The sequence below is a fragment of the Castor canadensis genome, chromosome 8, assembly GCF_047511655.1.
Source record: "Castor canadensis chromosome 8, mCasCan1.hap1v2, whole genome shotgun sequence".
Lineage (NCBI taxonomy): Eukaryota > Metazoa > Chordata > Mammalia > Rodentia > Castoridae > Castor > Castor canadensis.
The window spans coordinates 119,778,598-119,799,714 of record NC_133393.1 but is presented as its reverse complement, the minus strand read 5'-3'; the positions used below and the strand labels follow the sequence as shown (position 1 = coordinate 119,799,714).

Below are 21,117 nucleotides of genomic sequence, written 5' to 3'. Positions count from 1 at the left end.
GGCTGGCTTGTACCTCAACAAAAGCATTACTAAATTCCTTGAGAGTGATAATGTAAATGTTATTTATATTTTGCCTTCATGAAGAAAGATAAAATCATGTGAAAATGGTAAGAAGAAATGTTGTGCATTTGAAATGTTTCCAAGTTGGTGGTCTTTATTTCACTTTGGGAATAACTGTGGCTTTTCCTGCCTTATTTGATAATTACTTCCTTTACAAACATCAATTGATTTTTTTCATGTGCAGAAAAACATGCACAAACGATAGTGCCCAAAATAATCCTTTCTTTTCTGATATACTACATGCTCTTTTGGTATTTTTAGCATTTTATACTTGATAAACAAATACTAACCACTGATTTCTGTTTACTTTTTTCTCTCAGGTCTTTAAGGAAAAGATACTCTATCAAACATCTGATAGTCACAAATTTGAAAACGTGCTTCAGAATCCCAGCATATAGTAAATGGAAAAGACAACACCAATAATTTTACCTGTCAAGAAGCTGTGAACACACAGTGTATAAATTCTTTACCAAGGCAACTCGACACTTTTCTCTGGGCTTGAATCCCCCTGCTCACATGCTCTTTACACACATAGACCTTCCATTCACTGCAGTGGGAATTACCAGTGTGTAGAGGGAGAAATTTTCCAGTCTGCAGACTGAAATGTTGTAAGAAAAAATAAAGTCTGTGACTTTTGAATAAATCACCAAGGCCAAGATTAAAAGAATCTTTGGTCTATAGCTTTTCCCGAGATTAACAAGCCCCTCATTAGGCTATATATAATTCAAACTGCATCAGTTCAAGGTTGTTACCACTTGAAAGAAACCTACACATTGCCCCTGACCCTGACCTCTTCCACAATCCATATTACTGAGTAGTCTGAATTGGAATTCCAGTGAATTGCAAATTCAACCTCTTTTCTCCCTTGAAAATGGCAAGTCATTATAATATATTTATACTTTCTCTGGACTCTGAAAGCAATTGGCTTTTTATTTTGTTTTCATGAATTTTATTATGTTTTAATAGAATGAGACACTTTTAGCCCTACTTTTAGTTTATTAGAAGCAAGGGCAGAACCCTTGTAGTATACTTTTTAATTTAAGTATTGCTTGTATCTGTTATTATTAATTCTAACAGAATATAATGTATATTTATTTCACAAAGTATATTATCAGCGTTCACAAGTTATAACTTGGGTTCTCTTCTAATCAAGAGTTATGACTCTGGTAAGAGAACTCAAGCAAAGGCCCTAGATTCTTGAACTGGTCCTCACATGATATATATATATATCCCTGCTCTCAATGTTTTTTGTTAAGTTTTATATTTTGGATTGATAAACTGTGGAGGGAATCTAAACTCTTTCTGCATACACAAATTTGCTTTCATAGATATCTACTTGATATTTTAAAGGTTAAGGCTTCACAAAATTGAATTATAATACAGTCATATATATACATATACACAAACATATATCACACAAAGTTTAGACCTGCTTACCCAAATATAAACTGTATTTTGTCATTTTAAGATAAAAAATTTCATGCCTCTTAAAATTGGGAACCAGTGATATCAATATTGTGAATGACATGCTGCTTCCTCTACAGGGAAAAGATACTTCATTTCACATATTCTTATAGGTAAATAGATAGTGACACATATCATCTGTCAGAAAGATCTGTTAGACCCACCTATACAGATAATAACTTTTGACTTATGGTAAAACTAGTCACCTACTCTGGTTTTATATCACGAAATGGGTAGGAAGTGATCATTATTTGGGCACTCAAAGACCTAAGCACAAAAATGTACCTGAAAAAAAAAATAGTTGCCCAGTTGAAACAACCTAGATAGATCACTAAAAGGGGCAAATATTTGAATATTCCCTTTTCTCAAATGCAGAAATCAATTCCCCAAGATACCATAAATTTGGCATCAGATTGTTCTCCAAAATAGAGATTTATGAAGCTCACCTTAGAGACTATCTTCTTGAAAGTAAAATAAACCAGTCAGAATTACCCAGCACATTTTATTTTGCCCTTTTGGGTGGTACTATTGTCAATACTAAGTTCTTATTGCTTTTCATAGTGCATTACCCACCAGGGGACAAACAGCAAGGAAACTGGGAGCTATTCCAATTTAGTTCAGCAACATTCTGCTGTGGTAACAGGTTCTCATCCTTGAAAACATATCATTTTTTTACTAGAGAGAAGTGGGAAGATTGGTGCGGGCAGTGAGAATCCTGAATGTTATGTAAAATAGGTTTATAAAAGAGACAAGCATGACAAAAAAGAATAAATGGAGACTATATGAGTATTATTCAGTTTGAAAGATAGTTCTCATTTTTATAAGAAAAATTTAATAAAACATATATTTTAGTTATCATTTAACAAAGAAATATTAAAGCACTTCAGGCAATGCCACAAGTTCTCATAAAAGGAAATCAGTGTACCCTTCCAATGAGAAAATGGTCATTTCAACACATTTCAATACATTGTATAAATTTGGAGCTTAAGGTAGGTAGTTTTCATTTAGCTGTTAGGTGTTCAATTAATATTGATGTTATCATATGATTTTACATTGGTACAGTATGGTCTTGGTATTTCAGAAGCAACTTTCGAAGGAGTAGATACCTTTGGTTTGTGTTTTCTAGAAGTCTTTGTATTTTATGCTTCATTTGTGTAATGTAGATGCTGATAAATGTTTGCCAGGTTGCCACCATACCTATGGAACCCATGGACAGATTACATGTCACAGTGCCCTACATACAAATCACTAGTTTTCTTCAGCAAAAATTAATTTTGTTGAAATTGAAGCCTTTGTCTAAAATTTTATTAAAAAATAGCCACCCCCAAGACTTAAGAGAGGCCACTTGTGGTGGCCTCTAAAAGAAAAGAGAGAAAAATTGACATAATTTTTACTAATGTGCTTTATTTTTAATGATCATATTAGAGCCGCTGACATGTTCCAAGTCATTTTTTTTTTAAAAGATACAGCAGATTACTCTACATGGAGCTCAATGTTCAGTAAAAGTTAAGGGAGGAATGTTGTGACTTCTCATCAGCAATTCTGGTGAATTCTAGCTCTCTCCCTTGGTCAATTTGGAGGATAGTGGAACAGATTTCTCTAAGCTTTTTCCTCTATGATTTTAAAGGGAAATATAGAGGGTCGTTCAGTAAAAGAAATCCTGAACCTTTCATTGGAGCATTTACGTTTGATTCTGTTGCCATTTGAAGTAGAGCATCTGCAGATAAATAGCGAGCTTAAATTACAATTGACATTGGAGAGAATAAACAGACTTTTGTGCTTCCTCAGTCATGTAATCAATAGGGAATTCTCTAGTCATTTGAACTACCACTATCTTTAAGACAATGCTAAGATCTAAATGCAAAATCTAGCATTCGGGACTTATTTAGGATTTGAGGCAGCCTCTGAAGGACTTGGCTAGAAATGGATTACACCAATTTACAATTGCAGTTTTCAACTGTGACACCAAACTGATCTTATCTCATTTCACTTCATGCAGCTGTACATCTAGGACCCCAAGACATGGAATATTTTGTCTACATTACTTTAAACATTTATAGATATTTGTGGATGTGTAAATAATGCCTAAATTTTTCATCTTTTAGCTATTTGTGCTTATCAAACACACTTAGCCTGTAAGACCAGCTTTGGGCAACATCATGAAGTAGATAAAGACCAATGCTCTGAAGATGCAAGGAGACAAAAATAGAGTGAGATTTCATAAAAATGAGATGGTCCTACCTATCCTGTCCCTTTCTAGAACAGACTCCTTTAGACAAAAAGGGCTGTGATTATAACCTTATTGGCTCAATGCAAGCACTCAGTGAATATTTGTTGAATGAATGAATTATTGAGGAGCTGCGTAGACAAGTGAATACGTTAATACGTATAGTATTAGTAATAGTTTCTAGGATTCACAGACCTTTAGAAAGGGACATTATTTGAGATTTTGATTTTTCACACTGAATAAAACCAAACCTTTCTAGTTCATTATGAAAATATCTTGAACCATTTGGCAAAGAGTGTCCAAATATAGAACTTCATTTCTTAATTTTATCAAATATTCTATGTTAGCTTTTGTAAAAGAAGAAAAGTTACATCATCAAGCATATTATTAGTATCCTTTAATAGTTATTAACATTTCTCTGAAGAATTTATAAGTATTGTAGATACCATTTCTAAATCTTCACCTGCTTTCAAAATATCACCTCTTCTTCATTTGATTCCTAGATATATCTGAGGTAAAAATGAATCACTTGCATGTTCAAATTTTTCCATGTGCTTATTCATCTAACAAATGTTTATTGTGTACCCAGGAGATTCTAGGTTCTGGAAACACAATAAAAAACAAGACAGACACAGTCCCAACATGGACTTTACTTTGAGGAATTCCTCAACACTTACTCTGGCCATAACTAGAGTCCTACATCCATTGGGTCCCTTTCACACCTGCTAGAAGAAATAAATTCTCTTCTTCCACGGAGATCATGAAATATTCCCTGTACAGATTTATGTCAGCTTGATTTTCTTAATACACCACTCAAAATCAAGTGCAGTAGGTAATAATTTAGTCACATCTTTTCAGCTCTTGATATGTTCTATATACCCTGCTCAGTGTTCTCATGAACTATCTTATTTAATCCCTTCAACAACCCTATTCAGTAGGTTCTATTTTATGCACAATAACATTGAAGCACAGATACGTGACTTGTTCAAAGTCACACACCTAGCAGGTAGATACTGGGATTTGAACCCATGCAGTCCAACACAAGAGTTCATGTACTTAATCATTATATGTGGTTTGTGGGGCACTGGTACATATTAAAATGAATGGGTCAATAAATGTGTCATTGTATATAAAAGTATCTTGAAACTGTAAATCATTATACAAAATATGTTAGTAAATTATTACTCATATCAGCCAATCTCATCAGTGACAAAAACTGGGTTAGAACTCAATCTTACATTATAGCTTGTTTTCACAAAGAATACTTCAAGCCAGAGACATGGATGAAAGTACATATCCAGAAAAGTTCTGATTTGTGATAAGTATTTCAATGACTTTTCAGAATTATTTCTTGTTAGCCACTGTGTCTATTTGGTGCTACAAAAAAACTGAAAGAGACAAAACCCCTGCTCTAAGGGCTCATAATAAACACACAGTGTAGAAATGAACAAAGGATATTTAACATTGGTGGGGAAGGATTGGGCAATTGTACTATTCTTTTTACCATTGCATGTGCATCATGTCTTTCTGATTGTTTTCATTATTTTTCTGAAAGAGCTGCAAAATTGTGCAGTGGTTCAACCTGACCAAAGTGGTATTATGCTGCTGGGAAGTAAAAGTATTAGACACCAGATTGGAAGTGTTGTCTTTATTATATAGAAGGACTTTTTACATACTAAATTTCTTGTGTTTCTCCATTTCTGAGTACATGGCGAGATCATTCTATTGAGGGATTAGGTTCTGTAAAGGAAAAATGAAACCATGTTCTCCTTTCTACATAGACTCAGCACAAAAAAAAAACTTCTGTGACAAGATTGGAGCAGAGGAGTTGAAGCAGTTCTCCATAGGAATAACAACTGGTATTTTACATTTGTATAATTCAATTCTAATGTTATCTACCACACCTCTCCAATTTTCCCTATATCTTGCTGCTAAATAATTCCTCCTGACTGAACTTATCCCTTGGTTAAGCATCATTCAAGGGGTTTTCTATGACACACAAAATATACCCCACAAATTTTCAGATCCTTATTCAAGACTCTTAAACCAGATCATTAACACATGATCAGAGGAGGTGGACATTATAGTACCCTCCCATTATAGAACATGAAATGCAATAGTAGTGAAATCTGGCACACAGACTGATATAAATTATGGTATCCCAAGTCTCTAAAAAGAATCATAAATGTTTATCCTGAAATTAAATAAAAAGATAAATATACTGTAGTGCTCTAGAGTGAAGCTGTTCATTATGACTGCATCAGATTGTGGCACACCAATGCAAAATATTTACTTGGAATGGGGTGTGTGGGGTGTAGATGGGGTGGGTAATATACAGAGACAGGCTAACACACACTAACGTTAGGAAGAGGGATAGGTGTGATTTGAGATTTTTTTTCTCCTTTGTGGGGATAGCTTTTCTTGCCTTCTTTTATCTTACAGTCAAGTTGACCACAACTTATTTCCAAAAACTATCCCAAACTTTACTTCTCCCTAGTGTTATTCCTGAAATGACTCTTTCTGTCCCCTGAAAAAGATTCCTCAACTTCAAGCTCCATTTTAAATGGTCTGTCTTACAAGCTTTATTTTTCCTGGCAAATATCTAGATGGACTGTGTTCAGGGACTACAGGGAGGTAGAGAACTCTCTAGGAAAGCCCTAGCATAAATAGAGGTTGGATTTCAAGTGTGTTGGTTAGGTGAGACACAGATTAACCAGCATAACCAAACATATGGAAAAACAGAAGCAGTGTTATTGTTGACAGATCCCTGAGAGAAAAGGGAAACACACTTCATAGGGCCGAAGGAAGAGGAGAGCTAGCTAGAACACACACATTTAACCAGTAGGTGAGGAGTACACTAGGGAGTGATGCGCCTGTGGGCAAATGACTTTATTGGGGTCTAAGGCATTTCCTAGACGGGTTTCTGACAGGAAGCTCTAATTGTCGGTTGTAAAGCAAGCAGACAGGAGTCCACAGAATCCCACTGTCACAGAAAAATGGTCAATACATATTATCTATGAAGCCCATGCAGGGTGTGGTAGGTAGTCAGAAGGGCCAGTCAAGTAGGTTGTATCTGGTGATCCCAAAAGGAGATGGTCACTAGGAAACTATTGTATAAGGCAGATATCTGGATGGACCACCTCTAGGAAATGAGAGGTAGAGAACTTAAAACTGTCAAAGGTGACTAAGTCCTATTCCAAGCTTGAAAAAGACAAACCTACATACAAAAGTGATCCCAAAGCAACATAAAATTATGAAAATTTACTGCAAGAGTTCTTACTATGTGTCAAGTACTGCTCCAAGACCTTCACTTCTATTAACACATTTTAACTCTTACAGCATCCTTAATGTCAGAAAAACAGATTACCTACAAAAAGAGGTCTAGATGCAGCTTATTAATAGTAAAGAAACATAACTAAGTTAAAGGTCAGGAATTGTATCCTGGGCTCATGTCCTTCATCAGAAATTAGGGAACACTGCATAGTCACTTCTTGAGTTCACAGCTGCTTATGTAGAAAGGGACAAATAAGAGGATTGTTTCAACTTTGTCCCAAACTGAATGCAATCTACTGAAGTAGACAGAATAGGATGTTGAGAGGAATTTTCTTTTTTTATTGGCCCAGAATGACTGCTAAATCCAAAGCTGAAACCAAATTTACCACATATTCCCATATTCTAAAGAAAATCTTAGACTTTTTGCAAGGTAGTAGCATTGATCTCATCACTTCAACACCTCTGCCTCAAGCAGTCATCAGAGAGAGTGAGGTTTAGGGAACGAAGTGTTTAGGTTTGTGTTGCTTTTGAGACAGAGTGTTGATGTGTGGCTAGAATTCACCATTCTCTGAATGCTGGGATTACAGGTGTGTATGCAGTATTCATTCATGCCTAGCAGGAATGAAGTTTCTTGGAGAAGGTTGTCTATCTCCACCTCCACCTCATTCAGCCCAAGCTATGTGAGTGAGGGGAGCTTCAAGATCAACTTTCATAAAGATGTAGGGGTGAAAAGTAAGAAAACATCTCTAGAAACTTACTCCTCAGCTCGATGAGGTTGAGTTACAAAAATCTACAATTCCTGCAAAGGTGCCATTGCTTGTGTAGCTGAGTGCAATGAAAAGGTTCTTAGGAGACCTTTGAGGTGCATCCCCAGAAGTTAGAGAATGAACAGAGACTGAGACAGGGACTCTTCCTGCAGTGCCTGTGCCAAGCAGAGCTTGAAGAGAATGTGGTGCTTGGGGGAAAGTTGGTCTCAAATCTCTGCTTCCTTCCAATCCCCTGTGGCTCTCAGTGGTCACAAGATAGGATCTCAGCAACGCTATTGAGTCCCTGCGTAGTGCACAGGAGTTCAAGCAGGGGCTTATTTGGGCTTGGATGCTACATGAAAGTTAAATTTTGGGGTGGGTGCCTATAACTGTAGCTACACAGGAGGCTGACTGAGATTAGGAAGATTGTGGCTTGAGGCCAGCCTAGTCAAATAATTCAAGAGACCCCATTTCCAAAATAACCAGAGCAAAATAGACTACAGGTATGGCTCAAGTGGTAGAGTGCCTGCTTTGCAAGTGCAAGGCTCTGAATTCAAAAACCTCAGTCCCCCAAAAAAAGTTAAATTTCCATAGAAATTCCTAAATACTTACTCATATTTAGTTTGCTTCTGACAAGGTTCAAACCATTTCTTGGCCAAAAGCAGTCTATGAGTCATACATTGAGCAAGACTGCTCAAAATATACTTACTTCTAGGGAAGAACTTTGGATCAAATATAAAGAGATTTTGCAGTTTTAATTAGAACAGGTTTTAATTTCAGTAAGCATAAGTAACCAGAAAGTTGAAGATTGTCCACGTTCTCATTTAAAGGGCTTCACCCCTGCCAGGGCCTGGTGATCCATGCCTATAATCCCATCTACTCAGGAGGTGGAGATCTGGAGGATTCAAGGTTCAAGGCCAGTGGAAGAGTGTAGGAGGGGAACAGAGGAAATGGGTAGAAGTTAGTAGTCTATTAGAGAGACCCCTAATCTCAATCACTGAGTTACGTGTAGTGGTACACATCTGTAATATTAGCTTTGTGGGAGGCATAAGTAAGATGACTGTGGTCCATACTGGCCCCTAGCAAAAAAAGAATAAAATCAAGATCCTATTTGAGAAATAACTAAAAAGGCAAAAAAGAGCTAGAGACATGGCACAAGTGGTGGCACCTGCTTAACAAGCATGAGACCCTGAGCTCAAACCCTAGCACCACCACAAACAAATAAAAGAAAAAAAAAATTACTGCTGAAAACAATGATTGGAAACAGTAACTACAAAAACCCCACATTGTTTCTACTCCAAAGTGCAGAGATTCTTTAAGAAATCTATTACTTGTAATAGTTCTTCTATGTTCCACATTATTTTATCCTTTTGCAAGTACTTTATTTTTGAAAAAGGTCCACTCAGAACAATGGACCTGCTTATGTTAAAATTTAACCAATTATGGTAACAGTTCCAAATATTACATGCTTTGGCAGGAATATAATAGAATATTTTTCTCCACAAGATACAGCCAGCTTCCTATTAGCAGATTTACTATACTTTCTTTATTATAGAATATCATTCAAAAAAACCATTCAGTAGAATTTAGACTCCTGCCAATATAGTAAATTAGAACAGACTGCTATGTTACTGTAGAGAGAAAAAAAGGAATTTGAAAAATAATAATACAGTAATCTTGTGAGAAGAAAGCCTCTTTTGAACTAGTGTGTTTGAGGAAAAGGGAAGGCTAGCCTAGGGCAAAACACAATGAGAGGTCAGTGGAAAGATTCAGTGGAGAAAAGCAGTTTAAATTCTGTTCCTTATTGCTTCTTTCACACCTTAGCAATGCCTAAGGGCTGTCTCCCAATGCTTATGTCTACAAAAAGGTGCCAGCCAGCCCCCATGCAGGTATCCACAAGAGTGAAATTAAGGTGATCTGGAGTCCAGCCCAGCTCTCAGCCTAGCCTGGGGCACTCACCTCTCCATCCTTTCCTATGGAAACCCCCAGGCCAGGAGGATTACAATGGAAGATAGCTACTTCCTCTTGATGCTAACTCTCCCTGGGAGCTAAAAGTAAATGCAGAACAGGGAAGTTGCTGGTTGGGGAGATCCAAATGAGAGTTGTTATACCTGTGGTTTGGTTATGCCACAGGCTCTTCCCATTCCCTCTTCCTTGAAATTTTGGGATCTAACTTAGAATAGGATCTAGCTTTCAGCCTTTTCACAATGGGCAATGGTTTCACCTAGTTAAAGGAGAAAAAGAATTTATAATGGAGCGACATAGGGGTATTTTTCAGGCCCCAGGACCTTCAGAAAAGCAGAATAGGTCTTCACTACTTTCTATAGCTCATCCCCATCTTTCCTGGAATGTCTGTTTTGCTCATTTCTTTGCCCTGATTGGCCTTTTGTTCCTGTGCTGTGCATGGAGGACACCTACCCTGCAGCTCCTCTAAGGAGGTTCACAATTTCTCTCAGTGATTATTGTCTGGTTGCAGAGAAGTAATGGGCCTAGCTTAGGTCTGGGGTCCAATCAACTGTGACCAGAATGATAGGTACAATATAGCTGCCGCCAGGGTGGGAAGGGATGGTGGGAGATGGAATTGTAAAATTTAGAGGTTTATTTTGAGCCTAACAGTCACACTCAACAAAAGAGTACAGTGTAATATTTTATCCAGGATTTAGAAAAATCTGATGAACTTTACAGGACCAATTGTAAACATTTACATATTGTACCATGTTCAAATGTACCAGTCAGAAGGTGAATGGGGGCTAATTTCTCGCCCAAACTATGCTGACAGTCAGGCTATGTATCAGTTTCAAAGGATGTTTTGCTTTTTTCAGACTTTTACCATTTATTTACCCAATGATGGTGCCTTTTGTAATTCCTCTGTTCAAATGGTTTACCAGGGTTTGTTACACACACACTCACACACATACACACACACACACACACACACACACACGTTTCTAATCCATCTGCCTGGAGGCATTTGCAATTTATAAAAAGTAATTTCTTGCCTAGTAACATTTATTAATATGCTTAACAAATAATATTTTCTATGTGAATAAGTGAATCTTGAGTGCTCAAAATAGTAAAAGCTTCAAGTAACAATTTTTTTTTTTGTCCTACAATACTGAAACAGAGACAAAAAGTCTCTGAATCTCTCTGGTCTATGTGGAGAAGAGAATCACCAACATTGCCTTTCCCCAGTGTGGTTAGCTAATACCGAACCAATCAACTAATTCATGTTGGGTCACATGCAGTCATAAGCCTTGACCGGTAAGTGTCTAAGATGGATTTTTGCACCTATATTATTCTTGGTGAATTATTAGTTCAGTCTCAATAATTAAAGCAATTGTGTGATTGAGGACAAATCACTTAATCATGCTAGTTAGTCAAAAGAGTAAAAGATCAAAGATTGAGCCTACAGGTATAATTGATTTGTGATAAATCAGTGTTTGAGTGCTAGATTTAAAGTCCATAAACACGAGAATCTGATATGTTTCCTCATTTAATCTTTCCCACACATCTTAAACTGAAGAAGAGAACCATGACAGTGTCAAAAAATAAGGGAAAAATATTCAATAGAAAGCCCAATTCCCAAAGGAGTTATATTAGAAGTCTGAATAATTCTGTTATTTTTTTTAAATCAATTTTGCTTTTCTACAACAGTATCAAATCTTTGGTCATTAGTGTATATGTCACTTTCATTAAACATTGATGAAACCAATATGCTAATCTGCCTCACTGCCTGTTAAAGGAAGAAATTAATCAATAATGTAGTTCATTGCCAGTGTCCACACAAGCCCGGAATCACAAGTGCATGTTACCCAGTACACTGAACTTCATGCAGCATTTCCTAAGTATAAAACCAAGTCTCCTGTTAGTTCTCTTAGTACTCTTCCTTACCTCTTGAGTTAAAGACATTAATTATATATTCTTTAGATAAGCATCCAGCTCATGGCATACAAACTCTAAGAGAAGGTTCATTTTTTTCCAAGCTACTAAAGATAACAGATAAGCCAAATAGGTGGAGGCTGCTGTATGTATATGTTCGAGTGAAATCTGTCAGCTGGATTAAAGCTTTTAGATCTACAATTCTTAGTTCAAATATACTTTTAGAAATAGAATCAAATTCAATGTAGTATTAATATAATTTGAATTTCTTATTAGTATTGAACAGAAAAAATACACTGTATAAAGATACCATTATCATGCATATTCCCAATTATTGAGCAAAGAAAATGTAATACTTGTTCATTTTCCCATAAAACTACCATGGAGAAGTTAGACAGAAGTGGCATTATCTTTTTTGGCCAGTGCTTGTAGTACTAACATTACCTTGATATTTTTTTTAATGTAAGAAATACATCTTGAGAGCTGGCTTCAGTCCCGGGAAGAACAGGAACATTTAATAACAGAATACTGGGAAGGGTACTGAAAATGAAATTGAAGATGTAAAGTTGTTTAATTCTGGTTTGTTGGTTCCGTGATAGTGATGGTAAATACTTGATGAGTAGTGATGTTGGAATTGATAACCCTCCAGTGCTGAAAACAGACACACAAGAGCCAGAAAATCTTGACAAGGCAATTTTCTCTTGATCAAGAGCGTGCAAGCGTGTGCTCACTCCCGCTAAGCAAACATGCAAGCACAAAATGACTGACAGTGGCTCCTCCTTAGCAATTGTACCTGCCCCACACCTGGGATTTGTCCAGGTCAAAGGTTCACAGTCTTTCCCAATTGGCTAAAAGGCTTGGGGGATGGGTTAGGGCCTGCAGTTTAGCAGGCCATGGAGTAGTACAGGAATCTGGAAGAAGAAGCAAGGACCCTTTAAACATGCAAGTCACCTAAGATGGCGACCTCAGGAATTTTTAAGTACTCTAAGAGGGTAGCAAATACTTTGATAGAAAAGATCATTTTTCTTATAGTGAGTTTAAAAGCAGGTCTCTTGTGCTTGGGACATGACCATTATGCTGGGAATGGGGTGTTAAAGTGTGCTGTTATTCAAATGCAAAGCCAAATTGTGTGTGTGTGTGTGTGTGTGTTATTGTCTGTCTGCCTGTCTGTGTCCTTGCTTCATCAAACTTAAGAAGGAACCCAGAATTGGTAAGAATCACAGTAAATGTGAGTATAGAGATAGATTCCAGTTTTGAGAGACCTAAAGAGAAAGGCAGAAAGTAAGGCTTTTTAAAGAAAACTTAGAAATTAAAAACAAAAATGTAAAAATGAGTTGCATTTATTTAAAATAAAAATATAAATCATAAGAAATTACAAATTTTTTGATGATGACAAATGTCACAAAATATAAAAATATCACACGATTTTATTTATTAATCGGGTAAGTTTGGCATTGTGGTGGGGCCTATAGTCCCAGCTACTCAGGAGGTGGGGGCAGGAATATCACTTGAGCCCATGAGTTTGACACTAGCCTGGGCTTCCTAATGAAGCCCTTCCTCAAAACAGCAACAAAATAAGCAAATAAAGCAGGATAATTTCACTTTCAGAAAGAGTATAGTGTTAGAGTGCCAGCCCTGAGTTCAAACACCAGTACCACCACCACCAAAAAAAAAAAGAGAATAATTTTTTCCTAGCAATTTTTGCTGTAAACTCTTTTATTGCCCTTTAATATGACTTTGATTTTGTACTATTTTCCACAGAGAAAACAGAAAGATGATCCAGTCTTCTAGAGCAATTTATCAAATTAGGTTCAGGAATTTAGAAGAGTTTCTTACAATTTCATAATTTATTTGAGATATCAAATTAACATTTTAAGATTGTGATTTTGTGGAAAATCTTCTATGGCTCAGGTATGGGCCATAAATCCTCAAAGCAGTTTTTCAAGTGATTTATCAATTTAATATTAATTTCTGTTTGTAATGACTATACTCTTTATGTTATTTTTTGGATGTTGTATTTATTTCTTTATTTATTGTTGTCCTTGGTGGTCATACATTGTGGCATTTGCAAAAGTTCTTACAATATATCAAGCATATCATACTTGAATTCACCTCCCCCAGGGCACCACTCTCCGTCATCCCCCCCACTCCACCAACCGATACCAGTCCCTCCTGACAATACCTGTTCTGTCCTGTTCTCTGATTTTGTATAAGAAAAAAGAAAAAGAAAAAAGTGACATATTTGCTTGTTTAAGATAGCTACACAGGGAGTTTCCCTGTGGCACTTCCATGTATGTAAGTATTAAAGCCCGATTTGTTTCCTCTCTTATATTTTTCTTCTTTCTATCTTAGTCCCTTTCTTATGGTGGTTTCAACCATTTTAAAAATTCTATGTTCATTCTTGTATAGAGAGTACGTCAACCATATTCACCTTAACTTCCTTCTTTTACCCTTCCCCTCTCGTATGTGACCTCCCCTTAGTGTGATCTGTGTTTCATAGTATTTTTTTTTTTTTTGTCCTAGGTCTATATTCCACATATGAGAGAAAACATGTGGCTTCTGGCCTTCTGAATCTGGCTAACTTCATTTAAGATGATGTTCTCCAGTTCCATCCACTTACCTGCGAACGATAAGATTCCATTCTTCTTTGTGGCTGAGTAAAAATCCGTTGTATATAAATACCACATTTTCTTGATCCATTCATCAGTAGTGGGGCATCTTGGCTGTTGCCATAACTTGGCTATTGTGAGTAGTGCTTCAATAAACATGGTGTGCAGGTGCTTTTGTTGTAACCTGACTTACATACCTTTGGGTATATCCCTAGGAGTGGAATTGCTGGATCATATGGCAGTTCTATTTTAATTTTTTGAGGAGCCTCCATACTTTTTTTATAGTGGTTGTATTAATTTGTGTTCCCACTAGCAGTGTATGAGGGTTCCTTTTTCCCCACATCCTAGCCAACATTTATTGTTGCTTATGTTCTTGATGGTAGCCATTTTAACACGAGTGAGGTGGAATCTTAACATGGTTTCATTTTGCATTTCCTTTATGGTCAGGGATGTTGAGCATTTCTTCTTATGTTTTTTAACCATTTGGACTTCTTCCTTTGAAAAAGTTCTATTCAGTTCTTTTGCCCATTTCTTCATTAGGGTAATGATATTTTGGGAGTTTAGTTTTTTGAGCTCCCTGTATATTCTGGTTATCAATTCCTTGTCAGATGTGTAGCTGGCAAAGATTTTCTCCTATTCTGTGGACAGTCTCTTCAATTTAGAGACCTTTTTTTTTTTGTTGTGCAGAAGCTTTTTAATTTCATGTAGTCCAATTTGTCAATCCTTTCTCTTAGTTGCTTTGCCATTGAGTTCTATTGAGGAAGTCATTACCTATACCTATTAATTCCAGTGTATTCCCTACTCTTTCCTACACTAGCTTCAAAGTTTCAGAGCTGATAATTAAGGTCCTCAATCCACTTTCAGTTGATACTTGTACAGGGTAAAAGACATGGATCTAGTTTCAGTTTTCTGCAGGCCAATATCCAGTTTTCCCAGCAATATTTGTTGAAGAGGCTGTCTTTTTTCCATCATGTATTTCTGGTGCCTTTGTCAAAAATCAGGTGGGCATAGCTGCATGGGTTCATATCCAGCCAAGTCTTCTATTCTGTTCTACTGGTCTTCATATCTGTTTTTTTTACCAGTACCATGCTGTTTTTATTGCTATGACTCTGTAATATATTTATAAGTCAGGTATTGACTTATAATTCAGCATTGCTCTTTTTGCTCAGCATTGTCTTGGCTATTCACGGTCTTTTATGCTTCCAAACAAACTTTAGGGTTGATTTTTCAATCTCTGTGATAAATGTCATTGGAATTTGATTAGAATTGCCTTGAACATGTAGCTTGCTTTTGGTAGTATAGCCATTTTCACTGTCGATTCTCCTAATCCATGAACAGGAGAGATTTTTCTACCTTCTGTAGTTTTCTTTGATTTCTTTCTTCAATGATTTATAATTTTTCTTGTAGAGGTCTTTCACATTCTTTGTTAAGTTTATTCCTAAGTATTTTTTGAAGCTATTGTAAATGGAATTATTTTCCTATATTCTTTCTCAATCTGTTCATTGTTGGTGTGTGAAAGGCTACTGTTTTTTACAAATTGCTTTTATATCCTACTACTTTGCTTAAGCTGTTTATGGTGTCCAGCAGTTCTTTTGGTGGAGTTTTTTGGGTCTTTTAGGTATAAGATCATGTCATTGCAAATAGACATGATCCATCTAGTTTAAATATTTCCTTTCCAATTGGTATTCCTTTTATTTCTTCCTGTCTTATTGCTCTGGCTAAGAATTCCAAGACTATGTTGAATAAGAGTGGATACCTTTGTCTCATTCCTGACTTTGAAGGAAACGTTTTCAGTTTTCCCTCATTTAGTATGATGTTCCCTATAGGCTCCTGACTATACTCTTTAAATACTTTGTTGATACCCTTAGCATAGTGATGGTCTATTATGAGTTTTTATGACAATATTTCTTATCAAAACAGCAAGATATGTATATTTTTCTCACTTTGTGCATATTCAACACTTCATTTTGATGGTATTATCTGTCAATAATACCATCAAGGGCTTCTACTGAAATTTGTATTTTCCTCTTAATGAACTTATTATTTTGGCTGTGATCTGATTTTATTGTTGTTATAATTTGCTTCTCCATGTCAGAGTAGCTTCTATTGGTCTTACCTATTTTCATAGGCTTTTCTTTCAGCAATTTAGTAAATATATTTAAAAGAACAAAAGAATGTCCTTCATATCTACATCAAGAGCCTATAATTCATCTCTTGAATTATTGAACTATTCCAATATCTCAATATATAAAATTATATAGTGAGATAAATCCAACGCAACTTCCCCTTATCCCAAACTCAAAATGTCTACACCCATCCTAAAAGGAAGTATAAAGGAGGGCCAGCCACAATGAAAAGTGGTCTTGACATTGCATTGAAATGACCTTACTTATTCCTCCTCAGCTTTATTGAGGTACAATTGAGAAATAAAATTGTTTGTATTCAATGTGTACAATATATGATTTGATAAACTTATACATTGTATAACATACTAATTAACACATCTTTCACCACACATGAGTGGAGTGTGTGTGGGGGGTTGTTACAGAGAAAAGAAGAGGGACCAAAGGAAAGCCTTGTTCTCCTGAAATTCACTCTCACAGTTCCAGAAATAATTGTGAATCTTGCATTTCTACTTTTTTTGTTTCTAATTGTCCTCCCAGATAATAGGCTTATAAGCTAGAAATCAGGCAAAAAATGTTTGCATAAGTTGTAGTAAAAGGAGCACTTGAACCCTCAATGATTTAACTTGCTGCAAGACCTACCTGCTTATAAAATGTGAAAGAATGCAATTCTGAATGAAACTTTAAAATATTTAATTGTAGTTTGAAATAGTTTGTGTTTGAAGGTGTAATTTTCTTTCTGACCACCAGGTAGCAGAAAATGCCTTAGATAAAAGTTTCCTCAATCATTTAGAAGTGATCATGTCAAAAACTTAGGAGAAATGAAACTGAGGTATATATTAAAACAAAACACTTTGACCATTTTCTATGTTAATATAGTGAGATCTTTATTAACCCTCTATAGTTGGAGCAGACAGTTTCTTGTCTGGGTAAGTGAACAAGTACTATTTAAAGGAAAAAATGTGAATGTACAACTTGCTTATTCCTAGGAATTGCTCACATGTCTAATGAAGTGAAGTTTTGTGAGATATCACAAAGTTATTCTATAGACATAGACTTCCCAAGAAATTATCTTTAGTTATACCAAAACTAGCTGAAAAAAAAAAATGAAGTAGTGTCTAAATTTAACTTGTGTATAAATGCCAATGCCTCAGTGCATGAATATGCCAGTATATTCATTGGCATATTTTAGATAAACTCCAGGCATCAACTATAAAATCATAGCAAAAATTATTTGCAGGCAAATTTAAACAAATTATTCTCAAATATATATGATTGACATGTTACACATTTTTATTTTATTTTATTTTATTTTTTTTCATTTTTCTTTTATTATTCATATGTGCATACAAGGCTTGGTTTATTTCTCCCCCCTGCCCCCACCCCCTCCCTTACCACCCACTCCACCCCCTCCCGCTCCCCCCCTCAATACCCAGCAGAAACTATTTTGCCCTTATCTCTAATTTTGTTGTAGAGAGAGTATAAGCAATAATAGGAAGGAACAAGGGGTTTTGCTGGTTGAGATAAAGATAGCTATACAGGGCATTGACTCACATTGATTTCCTGTGCGTGGGTGTTACCTTCTAGGTTAATTCTTTTTGATCTAACCTTTTCTCTAGTACCTGGTCCCCTTTTCCTATTGGCCTCAGTTGCTTTAAGGTATCTGCTTTAGTTTCTCTGCATTAAGGGCAACAAATGCTAGCTAGTTTTTTAGGTGTCTTACCTATCCTCACCCCTCCCTTGTGTGCTCTCGCTTTTATCATGTGCTCATAGTCCAATCCCCTTGTTGTGTTTGCCCTTGATCTAATGTCCACATATGAGGGAGAACATACGATTTTTGGTTTTTTGAGCCAGGCTAACCTCACTCAGAATGATGTTCTCCAATTCCATCCATTTACCAGCGAATGATAACATTTTGTTCTTCTTCATGGCTGCATAAAATTCCATTGTGTATAGATACCACATTTTCTTAATCCATTCGTCAGTGGTGGGGCATCTTGGCTGTTTCCATAACTTGGCTATTGTGAATAGTGCCGCAATAAACATGGATGTGCAGGTGCCTCTGGAGTAACAGTCTTTTGGGTATATCCCCAAGAGTGGTATTGCTGGATCAAATGGTAGATCGATGTCCAGCTTTTTAAGCAGCCTCCAAATTTTTTTCCAGAGTGGTTGTACTAGTCTACATTCCCACCAACAGTGTAAGAGGGTTCCTTTTTCCCCGCATCCTCGCCAACACCTGTTGTTGGTGGTGTTGCTGATGATGGCTATTCTAACAGGGGTGAGGTGGAATCTTAGTGTGGTTTTAATTTGTATTTCCTTTATTGCTAGAGATGGTGAGCATTTTTTCATGTGTTTTCTGGCCATTTGAATTTCTTCTTTTGAGAAAGTTCTGTTTAGTTCACATGCCCATTTCTTTATTGGTTCATTAGTTTTGGGAGAATTTAGTTTTTTAAGTTCCCTGTATATTCTGGTTATCAGTCCTTTGTCTGATGTATAGTTGGCAAATATTTTCTCCCAGTCTGTGGGTGTTCTCTTCAGTTTAGAGACCATTTCTTTTGATGAACAGAAGCTTTTTAGTTTTATGAGGTCCCATTTATCTATGCTATCTCTTAGTTGCTGTGCTGCTGGGGTTTCATTGAGAAAGTTCTTACCTATACCTACTAACTCCAGAGTATTTCCTACTCTTTCTTGTATCAACTTAAGAGTTTGGGATCTGATATTAAGATCCTTGATCCATTTTGAGTTAATTTTGGTATAGGGTGATATACATGGATCTAGTTTCAGTTTTTTGCAGACTGCTAACCAGTTTTCCCAGCAGTTTTTGTTGAAGAGGCTGCTATTTCTCCATCATATATTTTTAGCTCCTTTGTCAAAGATAAGTTGCTCATAGTTGTGTGGCTTCATATCTGGATCCTCTATTCTGTTCCACTGGTCTTCATATCTGTTTTTGTGCCAGTACCATGCTGTTTTTATTGTTATTGCTTTGTAATATAGTTTGAAGTCAGGTATTGTAATACCTCCTGCATTGTTCTTTTGACTGAGTATTGCCTTGGCTATTCGTGGCCTCTTGTTTTTCCATATAAATTTAACAGTAGATTTTTCAATCTCTTTGATGAATGTCATTGGAATTTTGATGGGAATTGCATTAAACATGTAGATTACTTTTGGGAGTATAGACATTTTTACTATGTTGATTCTACCAATCCATGAGCATGGGAGATCTCTCCACTTTCTATAGTCTTCCTCAATCTCTTTCTTCAGAAGTGTATAGTTTTCCTTGTAGAGGTCTTTCACAACTTTTGTTAGGTTTACACCTAGGTATTTGATTTTGTTTGAGGCTATTGTAAATGGAATTGTTTTCATACATTCTTTTTCCGTTTGCTCATTGTTAGTGTATAGAAATGCTAATGATTTTTCTATGTTGATTTTATATCCTGCTACTTTGCTATAGCTATTGATGATGTCTAGAAGCTTCTGAGTAGAGTTTTTTGGGTCTTTAAGGTATAGGATCATGTTGTCTGCAAATAGGGATATTTTGACAGTTTCTTTACCTATTTGTATTCCTTTTATTCCTTCTTCTTGCCTAATTGCTCTGGCTAGGAATTCCAGTACTATGTTGAATAGGAGTGGAGATAGTGGGCATCCTTGTCTGGTTCCTGATTTTAGAGGGAATGGTTTTAATTTTTCTCCGTTAAGTATAATGCTGGCTGTAGGTTTGTCATATATAGCTTTTATAATGTTGAGGAACTTTCCTTCTATTCCTAGTTTTCTTAGAGCTTTTATCATGAAATGATGTTGGATCTTATCAAAGGCTTTTTCTGCATCTATTGAGATGATCAAGTGGTTTTTGTCTTTGCTTCTGTTAATGTGGTTTATTACGTTTATTGATTTTCGTATGTTGAACCACCCCTGCATCCCTGGGATGAAGCCTACCTGGTCGTGGTGAATAATCTTTTTGATGTGTTGCTGAATTCGATTTGCCATTATTTTGTTGAGGATTTTTGCATCAATGTTCATTAAGGAGATTGGCCTATAGTTCTCCTTTTTGGAGGTGTCTTTGCCTGGTTTTGGGATAAGTGTAATAACACATTTTTATTTTAAATTAAAGGAATCACTGACTTATAAAAAAATCCTCTGGTTCTTATTTATTAAGTATTCCTCAAAGGATAATCAGAATCCTAGGTAGAGTTCAATTGAAAAATTAGTCTGAAATCTGGGTTTTCTTATCACCTATCTCAGTCCTTTAACTCTGATATTCCATCCTCCATTTTCCCTAAGTGCCAAATCTATATGTGTGAGCTTCTTCTTCCCTCTCTCAACACCTTTTTTCATAATTGTCATAAGAGCTATAATAACCAGTTTCTAAAGTTACCGTTACAAGCACTGACTGCATGTTTGTATGACTTGAATACTTAGGCAAGAAAGAGAAGGTATAGTACAGAACCTTAGACTCAGAACTCAGAATGCTGGGTTTAAATATGAATTCCCCTCCTTGAGCAGCAATCACATACTCTCTCCCTGATTTCTATGATTCTTGTTAAATAAGGAGAATGACCCAGCTCATAGAGCTCATAGAGCTCTTGTGACCCTTGAGTAAGATAATAGAATGATGTGTCAGCATGTTGCAATGTTTTACTGAATGTTAGCTATATATATTCATTATAAGGAAAGTATTTTTTAATTGACATCTGATAATTGTATATATTTCTGGGGTTCAGTGTGATAATTTCTTATAC

General features: G+C 36.1%; 1 protein-coding gene across 3 annotated transcripts in view; it reads left to right on the top strand.

The window, feature by feature from the left end:
- Lin7a (lin-7 homolog A, crumbs cell polarity complex component) overlaps nucleotides 1–17,616 on the top strand; it is a 155,506-nt gene extending 137,890 nt beyond the window's left edge. For 2 of the 3 annotated variants that reach the window (XM_020173065.2, XM_074084028.1), the window contains exon 6: nucleotides 381–5,384. The gene's annotated coding sequence lies outside the window, so the exon portion shown is untranslated. Of the gene's footprint in view, nucleotides 1–380; nucleotides 5,385–14,172 lie in introns of those variants that run through there. The other variant, XM_074084027.1, reaches the window with a different exon arrangement.
- The last annotated feature ends 3,501 nt before the right edge of the window (nucleotides 17,617–21,117 follow it).